Source organism: Zalophus californianus, chromosome 9 (assembly GCF_009762305.2).
Source record: "Zalophus californianus isolate mZalCal1 chromosome 9, mZalCal1.pri.v2, whole genome shotgun sequence".
NCBI classification, from domain to species: Eukaryota; Metazoa; Chordata; class Mammalia; order Carnivora; family Otariidae; genus Zalophus; species Zalophus californianus.
The window spans coordinates 93,869,623-93,888,881 of record NC_045603.1 but is presented as its reverse complement, the minus strand read 5'-3'; the positions used below and the strand labels follow the sequence as shown (position 1 = coordinate 93,888,881).

General features: G+C 46.8%; 1 pseudogene; it reads left to right on the top strand.

Moving 5' to 3' along the window:
• Positions 1 to 10,285: 10,285 nt before the first annotated feature.
• On the top strand, positions 10,286 to 10,999 carry LOC113922286 (annotated as a pseudogene).
• The last annotated feature ends 8,260 nt before the right edge of the window (positions 11,000 to 19,259 follow it).

Here is a 19,259-nt window from a genome sequence, read left to right as displayed (position 1 = left end):
ACCTGTGCTTCTCACTTAATTTTTGCAATCACCATGTGATTAAGTGAATTAGCATCCCCATATTATAGTTAACCTAGCACAGTCTCAGGTAAGTGATTACCCCAAGGTCACACAACCTGGAAACAGTGGGCAGAACTCACACACAGATTTGTACCACTCAGAGTTCACGCTCTTTCTATTTCAGGGTCTGGGTTCCCTCTTCTGTATCTCTTCACACTACACCTGTCTCAGGTATGTCATGTGTAGCTTCCATGGCCTTGGTCTTCGAGGAGAAAGCCATGTACACAGGAGGATGGGGGACAAGACAATGCCAAACCAAAAGGTGAGTGCCCCGATGTAGGGCAGAGATCATTGGTGCTGGGGAGGGGGCAGTCCGGCGGGGCACTCGTGCTGTGGGAAGAAGTTGCCATTCGAAAAGCATCAGGTCCCTCTAGCTGCCTCCAGGGAGCTCCCAGACAAATTCTGGTACAAAAGTTATAAACTACAACAGCCCCTCGAGGATTCTCTTTATTCATCTGATGCTGCACAGCAGGGCACCCTGAATATGTTTCAACAGCAGACAAATGGCCCTGGGTGTCCTGACTGATTGTGGACATAAGAGGTGCCGGCTATTCCCAAGACCCAGCCACCCATCAGAGTGATGGCAGCTCTCCAGGCGCCGAGAATATTCCCCACGCCTATAATGGGCCTAACTAGTGTCAATATTCACAGAGGAACCCAAGGGACAACAGATGGACGGAGTGAACCAAAAGGCAGCCACTTCCGCATCTTCATTTTGAGGTCTCTGATGCAGAACGGAAGGGGGAGTTTCGGGAAACCCAAGGTGCTCTGCTCTCACCTTGGCAAACTTGTTCACCTCCCTTAAACATTTGAGTAACTACCCAGTGAAAGGTGGATAATAAATGGCAGGAGTCCAGTGAAGTGTTAGCATTTCTGTCTTAGGATAAAACAAATCCTCTCTCTCCCTTTCCCTGACTGTAATTTTCTTCTGTATAATTTTCCAGCAGTACTTGGCAAGTTTGGGATTCACCAGCACATAGTCCTTAGCTGTAAAAATGACAGCAATGATACTTAAAGTCCAGAGGGAAGAGAACTAGCCAAGAAAAATCCTGGGGAGTGCCAACATCCAAGTCTGTGATGTGAAGAGGAGGGACCTCTGAACTCTATGTGATCATGAATGTCCATAAAGAACCAGGACCCAAAAGTGCCCTGGGAGTCTGCGGTCCAAGGCAGCAAGAAAATCCAGGAAGTAGACAACTAAAAAATGTCCCCTGCATTTGGTACGTAGGTCATGAATGACCTTAGTGTGAAAGTTCTGGTAGAGTTGTGGGGTTCGGAAGACAGAGCCACTTGGACTAAGGGGCGAAAGGAGATGAGGAAACGGAGAAGCTTGAATACACTAGTAGGGGAAGGTAAAGGGAGAGCAATTTTTTTCAAGATGGAAATTATTTGAGTATGATGAGAGTTTCAGGAGAAAGATCCAGTAGGGAATGAGAAGTCATCACAGGGATGGTGGAGGGGATGGCAGAACGCTGGTAGACATTGTACAGAGAGAGCCTGGAATGTGTGTTCCTCAGCCAGACTCTCCAAGTTTTCTCAAAAATCCATAAACAACTTAGATTGTCTTCTTCCATCTCCCTTTGTACCTAGTCAAGGACAGGAGGCCATCTTTGCTGACCTAATCAGTTTACCCCCAAAAAGGTGCAAACAAGCTTTACTGTGTACAGACCATTTGCAGTGTTTTCTTATCTCCCACCCTTATGTGTAAATCCTTATCTCAGCTTAAGAACAGATCCCTTGGGTGATTCAGTCAGTGGAACATACAACTTGATCTCTGGGTAGTGAGTTCAAGCCCCACATTGGGTGTAGAGATTACTTTTTTTTAAAAAAAGAAGGGATTCTTTCACATAGGAGGAAATAATTTGCGTATAAACTAATTAATGGATACTCAAACTAACTAAATGTTCTTGAGTTATTTTTTTGGCAAGAGAAAGAAAGGCAGAAGATGCAGGAGCAAGTGGTGGTGACTGATGAAGCAAGGTCCAGAGATGACGGAAGGGGACGGGGTCAGAGGGATCCCGATGAGGTTGCCTTTCAGTAGGAGCATGGCTCCCGTGTACTTTGACCCTGGAGAAAATGTGGGGAAGGTGCTAAGATTGGGGGGGCAATGGGGTAAAGTGGGACAGGAGGTTAGAGGGCTGTTTGCCGAGAATGAAGAGGCCAACCATGCAGCGAATGGTGGACGGTTTAAATTGTTGTTGAAGAGAATGGGCAATAGACCAGACATGGGCAAGAAAGCACCGCTGGGCACCCACACAGAGCCAGCTGCTGCAGAGACACAAATGGTGACAGTCTGCATTGCTAGGTGATTTACCCCCACCAGCTGCCCAGGTGTGGAGGAAGAAGAGAACGGGGTAGGTATTTCACTGGGTAGGTGCAGAAGAATGGGGCAGGGGGCGGGTGGGGAAAGGTGGAGGCAAGGAGTTCAGATGATCACAGGACCTGGGCTGGAATGGCGCAGGGGAGAGGCAAGGAGGGTACACACGGTGGCCCGTGTTCTAGTTAGAACAGAATCCACTCCAGCTGGCTGAAAAAGAGGGGGATATAGATAGCTCAAAAAAAAATCACCGAGAGATGTAAAGAAACAGACTCTGGCTGAGCGTCCAGGAATGTCGCCCCCCCCCACACATGGTGGGCCTGGCCCATCCCAGGGGCTGAACCTCCACCATAATCACGAAGCATTAGCTCAGAGGCCGACCACCACAGCTGCCAACTATAGAACGAAACCCCCTCCATCACCACATTCCCGGAAAAGCAGACGCCCCTGCTCTGCCTTTCTGTAGAACTCCACATTGAGTCAATGTCTCTTGTAGGTACATTAGGTTGGTGGAACCTAAATCATCATCCCCAGCAGCAAGGAAGCGAGGGAGACTAGGACCTTAACAATGTGTTTTGTCTCCCTTCCCCTCTGTACCCCCGGGGCGGGGGGGAAGGAGGCTGGTATTTGCACTGTTGGAGAAAGTGTTCAAGAAGTATAGAAAGTGTTCAAGAGGTTTGGGACAGCTGTCCACTATCGGGTACATCAAGGCTGCCGCAGCCTACACCACGCCTCTGTGAACATTTTCTTGAATGCCCTTCTGGGCACATGCTGTGTGCACATGGCTTGGCACGTCTGTTCTTCATAAGAAGATAGAGGTGCCCCTGCTTCCAGAGACGCTGCCCTTCCCCCATGCACAGATGCAGGAAGCTTGTGGAGCAAAGTGCAAAGCTTGGGTTCCAGCCCCCACCTGTCTCCTCAAGCAGCAGACTGTGCAGTCCGCAAAGGGCACAGTCATTTGTGACAACTCTGGAGCCTACTGACTGGGCAGAAATAGAGGAGCCGAGGGCCAAAAAGTCTCCACAAAGTCAAAGAGCATGTGTCATGGGAAGGAGATGGTGGGAGAGCCCGAAGGATGGGTGTTTTGGTCATAGCATGAAAGCCAGGGGTCTGAGAGCTCTGGGCTGGAGCTGTCCATGTACAAATAGCAAGTCCCCGTGGGTGGGGGAAGTGCAGGGGAGCTAAGGAGGCCTTGAAATTGAGGAAGCTGTTTGAGAGACAGATCATCTATGTGGATATTAAAAATTGAGATGGACCGAGAGGAAGAAAGGAGCCAGATTCCAAAGTCGTCCATGAGACAGCTACGGGGAGACAGTGGGTGACGCACCCAGGAGGACAAGAAGAACGTAATAACCTTAAATGAGAAGGACTTCATGTAAGGGTGGGAGCTAACCAATAACCACAGATCCCCAGCTCTCCTCTCTTGGCCCCCTGCTCCATGGGACACTGATGTGTGGCCTCAGGCTGCCGTAACAAAGTACAACAGACTGGGGGGCTTAAATAAAAGCAAGTTATTTCTCACAGTTCTGGAGGCTGGAAGTCCAAGATCAAGTTGCTGGCATGCTTGGGTTCTGGAGAGAGCCCTCTTCTTGGCTTGTATCAGATGGCTGCCTTCTCCCAGTGTCTTCACATGGGAGAGAAAGAGGGTAAGTTCTCCAGTGTCCCTTCTTATAATGGCACTAACTCCATCATGAGGGGACCCTCATGACTTCATCTAGCCCTAATCACCCCAAAGACCCCATCTCCAATATAGCCTTCCACTGGGGGTAAGGCTTCAATATATGAATTGGGGGGCAGGGAAGACACAGTCCATAGCACTCAGTCCATAGTACTCCATTGTTTGTGAACAAAACAAAATCCCTATTCTCACAGAGCTTATATTATAATGGAGGGAGGTAAACAACACAAACACACACACACACAAATGTGTTAGGATAATAAGTGCTCTAAGAAAACCTAGGTTAATGGAGTGACGGAGAACCAGGATATTACTGTACATTGAATGGATATAGAAGAAGGGAGTGAGACATCGAATATCTGGTGAAAGAGTATTATAGCCTGAGAGGGCAGCAAGTGCAAAGGCCCTGAGGCAGGATCAGGTTTGACCTGTGAAACTGGAGAGAGACAAGAAGGAAAGTACTAGGATTTGTTGTCATTGGAGTATAACAGCAGGCAAATCACATAGGGACATTGTAAGGACTTCAGTTCTTACTCTGAGTGAGGAGGAAAGCTATTTAGGTTAGTGAGGAGAGAAATGACATGATCTGGAAATGGAAGAATGGGAAACCTACAGTGGAGGAAATTACACAGGTGGTGTTCCTTAGGGGAGAGGCGGGTTGCAAGGAAGAGAGGAGTGGAGGAAGTGTGGTTTGAGAAAGCTGAACACTGAGAGGTGAGGGTCCATGGGGCACAGTGGCATGATTGGTGGGGAGGGCCAGGGTGAATAAGGGGTATGAGAAAACAGGAGAGGGGGTGGCTACCTGGACATCTAAAATTAAAGGAGCGAGGGGGACGCTGGACCAAGACGCTCGAGGCAGGATGGGGTCAGGAGTCAGAGGCATAAGGAGAGCTACCTGGGGTCTGCAGAGGGCAGAAAGGGCTGTGGTATAATGTGGAAGCCACCAGAGGTGCCCAAAGGTTTCAGGATGGCAGGGGAGAGAGACATGGGGAAGCTGGGACATCTCCCCAAAGTGTAGGATGGCATCCTGGAGAGCCGGCAGAGTGCAAGGGGCTTTCTGGCCAACATCGCTCTCCCGGTAAATTCTGAGGGGAAGGGTAGGAAAACACGGAACCCTGGAAAGCTGTCCAACCCAGGAAAAGCCCCCGCCCCGTGGGATCTGGGTGGACCTGCAGGTCCTGATGAATGGTGAGCAGGGAGGGGGAGCTTGTCCCGAGAAAGGAAAAGGTCTTCACAGCAGCCCTCCTGGTGACCCAGGCCCCCAGGGGACGTGCAGGGAGGAGGCCACGGATTATGGAGGAAAAAAAGCTACAGAATCTATCTAATCAAGAGTCACTTTCTGGGCGCCTGGGTGGCTCAGTTGGTTAAGCGACTGCCTTCGGCTCAGGTCATGATCCAGGAGTCCCTGGATCGAGTCCCTGCATCAGGCTCCCTGCTCGGCGGAGAGTCTGCTTCTCCCTCTGACCCTCCCCCCCTCTCATGTGCTCTCTCTCTCTCTCTCTCTCTCTCATTCTCTCTGTCTCAAATAAATAAATAAATCTTTAAAAAAAAAAAGAGTCACTTTCCATAACCTCGTTTGCAATTCAGTTGCTCCTTTGGCAAAAGTCCCCGTGCAGCTGTTCCAACCGGCAAGGCAAATCTTTGCCAGGTAAACCAGGGGGGCCGTGCATGATGCCTGGCGGCTGCCAGCCTCAATACTACAGGGCTCAGTTTCCCCTCTCCAGGCTGGCTTGCTTGTCCAGGCCGTTAGGCCGGCTCCACACTGGGGGACAAGGGAGGCGGGAGGTGCAGGCTCACGCAGACAGCGCTGCCTTGCCTTGCCTGGTTCAAGCAAGACACAAAGCGTTCTTTGATCTGAGCCCTCTGCCAGTTCTGGAAGGGCTGCATTTGTCACAGCTCCAAAAAAGAGCAGGAGGTTACTTAGCTATGGATGAATAATAATTGGGCATTTGTCTAACTGCTACTGTACTGATGAATAATTAAAATTTTTATTACAATCGAGGCGAAAATCACTCTACCCACACAGACGGTCTGTCAGCTGTGCCAGGTGAAATGCAGGTATTGCAAGAGGACCTTCCAAGTCCGGAAAGAGAAGCCACGGTTATGGTTAAGAGGGCCGGGCCAAAAGCTGGGGATCTTTGGAAAAGTTACAGGGGAAGCCGACCCAAAGACAGAGGTCTGTTCCTTTACATTCCTTTGCAGGATGTAATAAAATCAGTTGGCTGGAGTCGGACCTGGGGCATGCAAGTGGCTGAAACAGCTAGCGAAAACTACGGGTGACAACCAGGAGGCACCCAAGATAAAGAGAAATAGACAGGGACTCGGCTGTGCGCACACCCTCTGTCATAGCCGATGCCGGGGACTTTGATGACGAGGGAGACGGGACAGTTGGAGTATGACGGAACTCAGGAGTCAGAACCCACCTCCCAGGTCAATGGGGTGGCTGCTTCTTGGCTGTGACCTTGGGCAAGCTCCCCAAACCTCCACAGGCCTCCCTTTCTACATCCATAAAATAGGGATAATGCTGCCTCGCCCTGTGTTGCCCTGAGGATGAAATGAGATCATGTAAATGAGAGTATTTGGTAATTATAAAGACACACAGCAAATGCAGTTATAACTCAAAAATCAGACTTAAAGGCAACGGAGTCCAAACAGCCTCAGAGTTGGGATAGGTTGAGTGAATTAGGATTCAGGAAGAATGGAAAAGAAAAATCTGTGCTATTTGGCTTGGATATGAAATTACCAATGGAATTTCGTAGAGTCTAACTTAAATACATTGTGCAAAGTAAATAAACATCCCTTTAGTTATAATAGCATTTTATTTTTCTCTGGTTTGTCAATAGGACCATTCACTTAAAAGGAAGCCATGAAACATTATTTTGATGAGAGAGTACCTATGGAATTCATACATCCTCCAATAAATAAGAGTCCTGCGGTGGGATGTGACCATGGGGAGGAGGGACTATTTTTGAGAGCATATCCTAAGCAGTAAAATCTTGACATCCCCTGAGGGGTAAATCCCAAGAATCCCTGACTCCTCAAATACGTAAGGATAATATAGCGTAGAGGTGGTGGCTTCATCTTCCTCCTTGCAATGACCAGCCTTGCAATCCACAATTCAAGTTCATGATAAAAACCCAAAGTGTTCAACGTCTGAAGGCTGAACATCCGTCACGAGTTAGCTCCTTTAATCCTCACAACACTCCTGTGTTCCCCATTTTACACCGAATGAAATGAAGGCTCCGAGGGGTTTAAGTAATTCACCCAAGATCCCAAGGCTGTTAATGCAGAGAACCAGGATTGGAAGCTTATTTATCTCTCCAAAGCCATCAAAGTGTTCACTATAATATTCCCCTTCATAGTTCATATGGGGATACAACATTGACCACAACAAGGTCCCTTTCCCTTATAACCTTCTGGGAGAGATAATGGTGCGCCAAATTAATTCAGCAAGTATTTTTTGGGTACTTCCATTCAAGGTGCCGGAGATCCACAGGTAAATGAGAGAGACAAAGCCCGGTTCTTGGGAGCAGCTAGGAGGTGAGCACCATGGGCATGTGTAGACTCTGTGCTGGAGGCCTTGCAGGGCCCCTTACTAGCTCCTGGGGTTGGATCCCCTTAGGTTCCTGCCACTGGATGTCCTGGTTACAGCTACCACCCGAGCAACCCCCTTGAGTGTCCAGAAACTGCCGGACAGCTGGCGGGCTGCATGGAAACAGACAGAACAGGGATCTGGAGGCAGAATCCTGGCAGTTCTGGCTTCACTTTCGCTAAGCCCGTGACCTTCTGTAAGTCCTTCAACCACCAAATCAGCCTCTTTGCTTGTAAATGGGGATATTGTTGAGTGGAAAGGACTGGTGACACATTGTCCAGAAGTGCCTTGAAAATCATACTCCATGAAAGCTAGCTTTCCTTATCCTTGTGCATTTCTGCTAATCAGACCCAGGATAGGTGGTGTTTTCATCAATCCACGAGGCTCTGGGAGATGCAACCTTTGAATGTTCCCAAGGGCTCCTCTGTGGCACGCAAGAGTGTCTCACGTGGTTCTGGCCTCGATGGGAAGTGGTGTTGCAGAAGGTGAGGGGCCACAAGGGAAAAAATCGTTCCATGCCACCTCTTTTCCATCTCTTCTTGGGCATAGATGCATGTGACATATGGTGGAAGTTTGTGTAGTTCCAATTAACAAAGAGCAGGGTGGGAAGAGGTGGGATTTTTAAAACTTTGGCTAGATCCGCTGAAGAATTTAGCTACAATGGAGCCTCCCCTGACACCACAGGTGCTGTCATCCTGTGTGTGATTCTGCCCTGACTCGGCCTCTGAATGACTGTGGCCTGACCGCTGAACTCCATAGGTCGGGAATGCTGCTTCATTTCACAGAATAACAAAGCAGCTGCTGTCCCACTAGCTGAATGTGCCTGGACATCTGGCTGGTGTCCTTCCAAAGGGCTCCATCCTGAGCGATCCTCAAGCAAAACACTCCAACCTTCCATTGTGGACTTGGGCCAGGACTGCGTGTCTGACCGTTAGCAGCCAGCTGCTGAGCTCCCAATGAGACAGGTCATGAATAGTTGGCTGGTATCTCAGGCCTTTCAACAACCAGATCAGATGTGACAGACGAGCAGTCAGTTTTATTCACCCGGCTCTAAATTCTTGTAACCTATCAGAAAGAAATAGGGCCAAACCCTGAAAGTCAGATTAGGGTGTGGTATAAACATCGTCTTCACTGTGACTTATTTCTTCCTTCTTAGCTATCTCAAGTCACTCAAAGAAGTGAGGCAGTTTGCCCATGGGTATCCAGGGATGAGCATCCAATTACGTTTCAGTGAATCCAGAGTCTTCTCCTAAAGTTCAGGAACAGTTGTGGTTGGCTCGTCTGCCTATGCAATGTCCCCACAGTATGATGGTGGGGAGACTGTGACATTCATGCTCTCCACCTTCCCACCCTCGTGCCTGTGGGCTGCTAGGGAGAGGAGACGGTGCTTCGAGAACAGGGAAGAGAGCCCCTCCAGTTCAGAGAATCAGCCTGACACCCTTGGACCTTCTCATACAACTTCCTCCCAAGGGCAAACTGAAGGCACTCATGACGTCATCGACAGGGAGCCTCCCAGCTTAGTCTGTTTAATGCTGGAGCTCACACATGGGTCAGCCTTGTGCCCTCATATACATTCTAGTATTTGAAGAAAAAAAAACAAAACACTTCCTTATATTGAAATGAAACCGGCTTCTCTAGAACTTTCTTCCACTGGTCAGTTAGATATACCAGGTTTGTATCATACCTTCAGAAAATATGAGGGGCCCAAAAAAGAAGAACAGGTGCCTCTGGTCTTCCTGCCAGATCCTCCTCATAATCTATCCCCGCAGAGGTGTTTTAGCTTGCTTTCTGACTTGTTTTAAAAAGTCAGATCTTGATTAACTATAAAAGCCTTTCTCCGGTGGACCCCTTTTCCTGTGTCCTCTCATCTGTCTTCCTGAATATCACAGAACCTTCCAACCACTGCAGTATCCAGCACATGCACGCACTCCAGAGAATTCGAGGCAAAGGCTCAACTATGAACAAGAAAAAGGCATTTGTGGGTGCTTCTCAGTGCTTATTAGGGACAAAACAAAACCCACAAGGATGAGCTTTGCAGTTTCCAGTTTGGGGGTGGGTGTCATGTGGCTCAATCCAGGCCTTGGCCCATAGCTTTTACCTCCAAAGTGATTTGCACAAACGTGTCAACATTGCTTTAAATAAAATGCACAGGTATATTCAGTATATTTTACTGATGTGAACTATCATCAGAAAATCACCCATTGGGGTGCTCAGTCAGTTAAGCATCCAACTCTTGATTTCAGCCCAGGTCACGATCTCAGGGTCTTGGGATCGAGACTGGCTATCTTTATTGTTGGTGGTGATGATGATGATGATGATGATATTTTTGTATTTGCTAGTTTTACATTAGTAAGTATCTCAGTGTAAGAGAGAATTGTAGACTGTAATAAAATAAATAGCTGTGTATCCACCATCTAGCTTTAACATTATTAACACTTTACTATATTTTATTCAGTTTCCTTTTTTTGTTAAAAAAAAAAAATACAGCATTTAGATACATGTAACGCTGTGTATTCCTCCCTGATCCCTCCACTCCTTAGACAACTATTGGCCCGGGCCTAATGGTATCGTCCCACAAAGACTTTGAAAAAATATTCACTACAGCTTTCCATGTGGTTGCAGCCACCAGGTAAGCAAGATGGGCATTTACAATCACATTCAGGAGCTATGGAAGAAGAAGCAGTCCCGTGTAATATGTTTTCTCCTCCAGGTGCTGCGGGTAGAACCGCCAGCTCTCTGCTCCACCAGCCCCATAAAGGGCACGCACTGGGACACAAGGCCAGGCAGGGTTATGTCATATATTGGATGTGCGTGCGCCCGAGTGCAACCTACAACAATCCCATCCATCATGGTGTTAACCAGCTAGTTTGCTCGAAGACTTCAGTCTGCTTTTGAGGAGCGAGCTAGGTACCACTGGGGACTCTGAGAGCCCTGAACTCTTACATTAGATTCCACATACAAATTCTTTGAGGTTCCCCTCATTGACTCATTCCATTAAGCTATCAGAAGAAATCCTGGGGTGTCTGGCTGTCTCAGTCGGTAGAGTGTACAACTCTTGATTTCGGGGTTGTAAGTTCAAGCCCCACATTGGGTGTAGAGATGACTTAAAAATAAAATCTTGAAGAAGAAGAAGAAGATGAGGAGGGGGAGGAGGAAGAGGAAGAAGAAGAAATCCTGACACCCAGTGGGTCACGAAACCAGTCTACAAGCACAGGGAGATTTGAGGGCTCACATCTGCAGGCCACAAGAGTCATGGCCTTGGAAAGGGTCTCAAGTGCCTCCATGCTCTCCATGGTTCCCCTGTGCAGCTTGGAGAAGGCACAGTATTCTCCAGTGCCACCGTTACTGCTAATATAAGGGATGTTTATAAAATTCTTATCTAATAAATAATTTAGAATAATCAAAAAATGGACTACATATATACTCATAAAGAAATGATGGGGATTTTTTTAATATTTTACATTTTAAATAAAATTATGTCATACTTTGTGTTCTATTCTGCACTTGTCTTTTACTCAACATTATGCTTTTGAGATATACCCATAATGATACATGTAACTCTGCATCATACATCCAGTGGCTATTATATTTCCTATCTTTAAAAAAAAAATCTTCCATCAACTTTGCCAGCCACTTACTGCCCACTCCTTTGCTCTCTCCACCATTTTTTGTAACAAAATTCCCTGAAAGCGCTGTCTATACTCATCGTCTCTAAGCTTTCTGTCAAACTCTCTCAACCCACTCCAGTCAGAGCCCCCGGACTCCACTAGCCAGAGACTTGGTTATAACAGTTGTCCCTCCTCTCTAGAGTTGCTGCATTGCTTTATGAGTGGTCAAGGAGAGGCCTCATGTCTCAGTTCCTGCCGGTGGTTTCTGGGGTTCTCCAATAGCTTTCCTCTGCTCCTCTGTCCTGAACTTTAGGACCTGGAGCCAAGCAGACTGGCCCAGCTCAAGAGGTGACAGCAATTCGGCTGTTTCTGCTGCTATGTGATAGACTGCATATATAAAAATGCCCAATCTAGAAGTCCTTTCTGACAGCTTCTAGAGAGATGCAGAAACATTATGCTGAGTTTTTCCTTCCCTTGTGAGCGCTGTCATGGTTAGAGAGGAACAGAGTCTTCCTCCAGGACCCCTACCCTTGGATTGCCCTTGGATTCCACTCAGCTAAGCAGCGGAAGTCCCTAGCTGCTAGTAAGATAGAGGAGCCACAGTGTGGACCAAGAATAGCTTTTCAGCCCTGCTCTTCCATTCCTAAAAACATATTTTGTTAGAGGTTGCAGTAAAGGTCTATGAATGAATGCTTAGATCGCTCTTAGAGGACTTGGAGCTCATGAAAGAGCAAGGGTACACTGTTTTCAGAGCACGTGTCCTCACCTGTGAAAGGACACATTTATTGGCCATGCATATGCATCTCCCCCTGCTCATGGAGAAAGATGGACTCATACACTAAACTGCCTGACTCTATTGATAAATCACATAGATGCACAAGTCAGACTCATGCTGTCGACAAGGCATTTCATTGACATTCCTTTCTTTCTTTCTTTCTTTTTAATGTTTTATCTATTTATTTGAGAGAGTAAGGGAGAAGGGCAGAGAGAGAGAAGCAGAATCCCAGGACCCAGGAATCATGACCTGAGCCAAAGGCAGACACCCAACCGACTGAGCCACCCACCCAGGTGGCCCATCTTTTTTTTTTTTTTTCCTGTCCTGTTCAAATTACTTTGCATCTCAGCTTATACTGAGATATGGGTAAATAGCCAAAAGTCCCAGTGTCCTGCTCAGGAAATGTGAAAAAAACAAAGCAGACACTGTGACTCTCCTCTCCAAACCACAGCACTGAGAAACAAATCACCTGTGCACAAAGAGATGCTGCTTACCTTGTTAATATATTGTACAGACTGATTTTTATTTTGCATTAGCTTTTCATACAACTGCATTCTAAAGAGATTTTCACAATGAGCTGTGTAAATGTAGGACTGGTGGCAGAGAGAGGGAAATAAGAAAAGGTATAGGCAAAGAAGAAAATGTTACCAAAGATTTTGGAAGGAAAGGTCATCTAGGACAAATAAAACATTTTTAAAAATAAGTACTGTAGAATGAAATAGACAACTCGAGACAAGTAAATTGGCTTTCTTCTCCTTTCCTTACATTCTTTGTCTTATTTCTCCCTTGGATAAGACAGACAGGGTTTGAATCTCAGCTCTCTCACTATTGTGACTTTGGGCAATTTATTTTACCTCCATATCCCAAGTGTCATTATCTGTAAAATAAAAGATAATTACAGGACCCACCGCCCTGGGTGACTATGAGTATTAAATGTGAATGGAGTACCTAGCTCGTTGCCTGGCCCATAGAGTGTATTCAATGCAGTTAGCTGAGGGTATTATTAACAATCCCTTCATAAATTTCTCAATAGTCACTTCCATTTAAACCCTGTGAGCCCCTAGTCTACTCCAACTGCCCTCAGCCTCTCCCTTCTTCACTGCCTTCATTCCCACCTCTTGGCCAGGTTGACAAGTCACTGGGGCAAGTTCATGAGTTGCCCCAATCTATCTTTCCAGCCCCAAATACTTCCCTGACTCCATAAATCTGTGCTTTGGCCACATTGAACCATCCCAGCCCTTGGTGATGGCGGCTCTTCAGTTTTTCTTTGTCCTTCCTGCCTTCGTGCTCTTTTCCTGGAATGCCCTTCTCTCTTGTTGTCCTACTCAAGACGGGCTGTCCTTCACTCCACAGCCCTTTGAGCCCACCTCTGATACTGCACTTGTCTCATTGCACTACCAGGTTTTATTTATGGAATACACTTAGCCGTACTGTGAGCTATGTATTTAGACCTAGAGAGATGGATGATAGACAGATAGATAACTACATATATCTCCACCAAGCTGGTACTCAAGGCATGCTTATGGAATGTATGAGTGAGCAGACAGTTTCTTCTAAGCTGTTCCAGTCTTGCTTGGCCACTTGGAAGATCTTCCAGGGAGAGCAGATCAATGCTGCCTTCTCTCGCCACCTACAAATTCAAGTGCTTAAGACCCTCGGGTCACTCGGGCAAATTTTCCAGATTGAAAACGGCAAGCCCGGGTACATTTGACTCTCATGTGGAGGTGAGTCTTCTGAAAATGAAATGGAGATGAGGGGTAAGATTCCTCTGGTGGCCCAATTTCCCTGTGAGGTCCTCTCATGATTGAAAGCATCCTGGAAAGAATTCTGTGGCACTTGCCTCACCCATCCTGGGCTTATGACAAGAGAAAGGTCTCAGTGGTCAGTGTGGCTCCTCATCAGGAGCCTCTCCTGGCTCCATTGTTGCTCTGTTTTTTCTTTTATTAAGTTTTTAATTTTAATTCCAGTATGGCTAACATACAATGTTATATTCATTCAGGTATGCAATATAGTGATTCAACAATTCTATACATCCTTCATTACTCTGTGCTCATCATGATAAGTGTACTCTTAATGCCCGTCACCTATTTCACCCACCCTCCAGCCTCCATTGTTTTTTCGGAGGGGGACACATTAGAGCAGAGATTCCCTGGGAGATCCCAAAAATTCCTCCTCATCTCACTATAGCAGCGGGGAATCCAGAAATGATTCACAGCTGAAGCCACTGTCCCACATCAGTGCATCATGTGGTCATTTAAACTGGAAACCAGATGGCCATCTGGACACAATCTATCCATATTTTTGTGAAGTTGCAAATACACAGTGAGTAAGAGGAGTTCAGTAAATCCCATTATACTGTTGGTGCTGGAAGCCATGAAGACCAACCCTTGGTCTAGTGAAAGACACACTCCCTACAGAGACTGTAGCCCCGCCCCCCACCCCCGGGACAGGATTCCACCTGCAAGAAAAGTAAATCCAAGGGAGAGAGAGGCACTTCCCAGTAGGTATTTTGCTTTTTGTTTTTTTAGTTGTTTGCTTTGCTTTATTTTGTTTTACTACAGTTCGGTTCTACCGGTAGCACAGTGGGACTCCTACATAATGTGGCACAATTTCCCTGAGTTTTAGTAAAAGATATGTAAAGAAAAGAAAAAAACTATGGTCTCCTTGGCAGGCTCAGAAATAATGAATTAGCATGTGAAAAAACAGGAAAAGTAAGTGACCCTTCCAAGGTCACCTGATTAGTGGCAGGGTGTGGACCAGAGTCCACGTGTCCTGACCACTCACCACCAGGCCATCTTTCCATGGACAAGATCCCTTCTAGGTCAGAGCCTGGAACCAAGGAAGTGACATTGTGTGCTAGGGGACAGGGAGGGCACCGAGATAGCCAGTTCCGGCCCTAACTCCTAATGGCCCGAGTTCAAAATCGAGCCCTGCTTCTTAGCAGCTGTGAGACACTGGGTCCATTTACTTAATTTCCCTGTGCCTCTATTCCCTTATCTGGAAAATGGGATTGATGATAATATGGATCACTTAGAACTAAATGACACATTAAAGCTTTAGGAATAGGGCCTGGCACATAGTCAAGACTGTTAGTTGTTACTCCTGGTAATGGCTTCTCTACAAACCTTTTCTGAGTGGTGGAGAGCACGCACTTCACCTGTTCCTTTCACTATGGCCGTGAACTTGCTCTGCCACTGGCAGTCCCAAAGTGGATCCCCCTGTGGACTTCCCCAGACCCTTGATCCATCTCTGCTAGGAAAATTTTCAGCGGCTGCTTACTTACCACTTTTTTTGAGGGCACCTTCCACTGTTGGACCACTGCAGTTCTTAGAAAGACCCCACTTGCATTGGGATAAAATCTGACCTGCTTCTCTATCCCTTCTCCCCACTGGTCTTAACACTACTGCTTTACTTCTCATACTAAGACAAATGTTTCCCCTGGGAGACTTGGTGATGTGTTGGGGATTTGTAAACTCGTAAAATAAATATGGCATGTTTTCCTGATGAACCAAACTGAAATGAAGATTTATTGGGGGAGCAGGGAGGAATTTAAGCTTTGCGTTGAACATCTCTTCTTTTAAAAAGATTTTCAAAAATTTTAAAATACTTCTCCTTAAAACAAACAAGCATATTTTCATGTATAGTCTAAAGTTCAAATAATTTGTTTTTCAGACTTGACACAAAAATTTTCTTCTGGCGGCTCGGCCCCAGACCTCCCTGGAGTATCTATTCACTTGCCTTTGACACTGGGGATTTCTAGATGGAAAAGCCTGAGAAATGCTACTCTATTGAACAGAGCTACAAAGAACAAATCTAATTCCTTTCCCACAGGACCGCCCGTCAAGTTTCCATAAGACCTTACGGTTGGAAAGAGACTCAGAAATTGTCTAAATCGATCTCCTTTCTGCAGCAGCCCTAACAGATGGTCACCCAGCCTCTGCTGGATCAGGCTCAGAGCAAAGAGACCACGTGGTAATCTTTCCACTCCATTGCTGGCCAGCTCTAATGGTTAGAATATGCTTTTCTTAAGCTGAGCAACACGTACGTCAGACCTGAGTTGGACTCCACACTAGTCACTTAGCCTCACTGGACCTCAGTTTCCTTAACTGTAAAATCGAATGAATGGTGTTAGCTACATCACAGGGATACTTAGAAGAGAAAATGCGTGTAAATCACTTAGTCTTCTGGTCCGAGGATTGATTCAGTAAATGTTCCCCACCACCATCACCATTTCCCACATAGCTTCCATGAGCCAAAGATACAGAGCCTGTTTATATTGCCTCTGCTCCGAAACCATGTTTTAGGTATTGGATGACAGTTAATAGACTCTCCCCAACTGTGCCTAAGAGCATGATTTCCTAAGCCAATCTGCCCCCACCTTCCTCCATAGAACAACGTTCTGACCCTTCTGTTAATGTATCTTTTTTCAGAAAGCCATTTGAAAGTGTATTAAAAGATTCTTATGGCTCAATTGGAGGAATGTTAGAGAATGGAAAAGTGCTCTGGAGAAAGGAGAAAGGGGCAGAGTCAGGAGATGGGAAAGGCTAGGACGTGGAGGGGTGCAATTTAAAATAGAGTCATCCCGGGGCGCCTGGGTGGCTCATTCGTTAAACGTCTGCCCTCGGCTCAGGTCATGATCCCAGGGTCCTGAGATCGAGCCCTGCATCAGGCTCCCTGCTCAGCGGGAAGCCTGCTTCTCCCTCTCCCACTCCCCCTGCTTGTGTTCCCTCTCTCACTGTGTCTCTCTCTGTCAAATAAATAAATAAAATCTTAAAAAAATATATAAAATAAAATGAGTCGTCCCACAGCTCAAAAGCTCCAAGGACTGGGCTTTCTTACAAAGTCTGATTGGCAAATGCGGCTTGGACCAGAGTTGAGGGAGGCACCCCGCTCCTTCCCAGAGTTGCAGACAGACAGATCTGGAAAGCAGCACCGGCCTGACTTAGCCACCCAACAACAGGCTGAAAGGCAGGAAAAGAGCGAGCGGGGGTCTGGCCGGGGCAGCCTGAATCTACTCACTGTCCTGCTCACGGCCTATGATCTGGAAGCACAGCGCCAGCCTTCTGGGTCTCAACAGAGAGGGCCAGGGGAGCAGGAGTCCCCATCTTTACATCGCACCTGACCCCTAAAAATCAGCCCAATGGATGTGTCAGGCTCTCCGTCATCCAATTAACTCCCCCTCCTCTTGTAGAGAGGAGGAACCACGGTGCTATGGACCGAATTGTGTCCCCCTAAAATTCACATGTTGGAGCTCTAACTCCCCATGTGACTGTATTTGGAGATGGAGCCTGTATGGATGGGAAGTTAAATGAGGGCAGAGTGGTGGGGCCCTAATCTGGGGACAGGGTGTCCTTATAAGAAGAGGAAGAATGGGTTAGCCAGGTGATGGGTATTAAAGAGGGCACGTACTGAATGGAGCCCTGGGTGTTATACGCAAACAATGAATCATGGAACACTACATCGAAAACTAATGATGTAATGTATGGTGATTAACGTAACATAATAAAATAAAACTAAAAAAAAAAGAAGAAGAAGAGGAAGAGACACCAGAGCGCTCTCTCTCCCACCCCACACAGGGCGGAGGAAAGGCCACAGCAAGAAGGGGGCCTTCCGCAAGCCAGGGATAGAGTGTTTTTGCCAGGAACCAAGGCAGCTGTCACCTTGATCAAGGACTTCGAGCCTCCAGAATGGAGAGAAAATAAATGTCTGTTGTTTAAGCCACACTGTCTCCAGTGTTTTGTTATGGCGGCCCTGGCTGACAGGTTCACAAGCCTGTAGCAGTTCCGCAGGAGAGCAAGTCTGTTAGCAGGGCTTCTTCCTTCACGGGTTAGGCAGAGCATGAGGAGAAGAGAGCTCCCCACTTACAGGTAGATTCTTAAAACCACTCAGCCTGTAATGATAAAATCTAAGAATGTAGAATAAAGCAAAATTTAAATGGAGAGTTATTTATTGTGGCCCTAGCTAGGTGTTCAATATACTGATTTCTCCTTGGGAGAGGAGGGAATGAAATAAAGCCTTGATCAGGTGAAAGAGTAAAGAAAGAAAACATTCACAGAGGGCAAGAAGGAAACTCAAAGAAGTTAGAAGATCTTAAGCACGCTCAAAACCTAAATTCTGGTTGGTGCAAGTCCTAATTAAAAGTAGGAACATTTGGGGACGCCTGGGTGGTTCAGTCCTTAAGCGTCTGCCTTTGGCTTGGGTCATGATCTCAGGGTCCTGGGATGGAGCCCCGCATCGGGCTCCCTGCTCGGCGGGAAGTCTGCTTCTCCCTCTCCCACTCTCCCTGCTTGTGTTCCCTCTCTCGCTGTGTCTCTCTCTGTCAAATAAATAAATAAAATCTAAAAAAAAAAAAAAGGCAGGAAGATTTGTAAAGTATTTACTGAGTGCCCGATGTATTCAAGGCACTGAGTTAAGTGTGGAAGATGCAACTGAAGAGTAGCATATCAGCCTTGCCTTCTAGAAACTTGAGTTTTAAGATGCAAATCCTTCCCCCCTTCTTCCCTTCCTTTCTTCCTTCCTCCCTCCCTCCCTTCCTTCCTCCATAATTACCAAACATTTATAGAGCCAGTCCTTTGCTACAGAGCATAAAAGACATATAAAGGCAAGTTAAAGTTTGTGCTTTTGAAGTACTCACAGTTAAGAGAGAGAGAGAGAGAGAGATGTTAACAAGGAAATCCACCTGTGAAAGGCTGTTAGTTTCACAGAGACAAAGAAACTTAAAGGATGATTGCACGTTCCACAGATGGGGCCAGAGGAGAAGAACATTCTGAGCAGAAGAGACTGCCGAGCCCCAGCCCAAGGCCTGCACACACAGTGTTCTCCCACGAGGCCAAGTCCAGCCCTGAGAGCTTTGGATGGAAACGGTCAACCCTTCAGTGGAGTTTCTCTCTGCCTTCAAAATGCTTCTAGATGTGCTTTTGCCTTGAGTTACAAAGCTGAGAAACCAGGCAGAAATATCTAGTCTGCTGAAAACAAACAAGTCCCGTCCCTTCCGCCAAGGGCTCCAAAGCTGCCTTTGGCCCTTCTGCCTCCCGCGAACCCCCATCCCTTCCCGAGTCCGCAGTGATGGCAAGAGCAGACAGGAGCCAAAGAGGAAACAGCTCTGCTCCACCCTGCTTCTTAATGCCCTTTTTAGTCCCAGATTTCCCAGCTCTTTAAGCCTCCCATTCCTGCTATGTTAGTCCCTAACATCCATCCACTCATGCATAGTTACTTTTTTTAAGTATTAG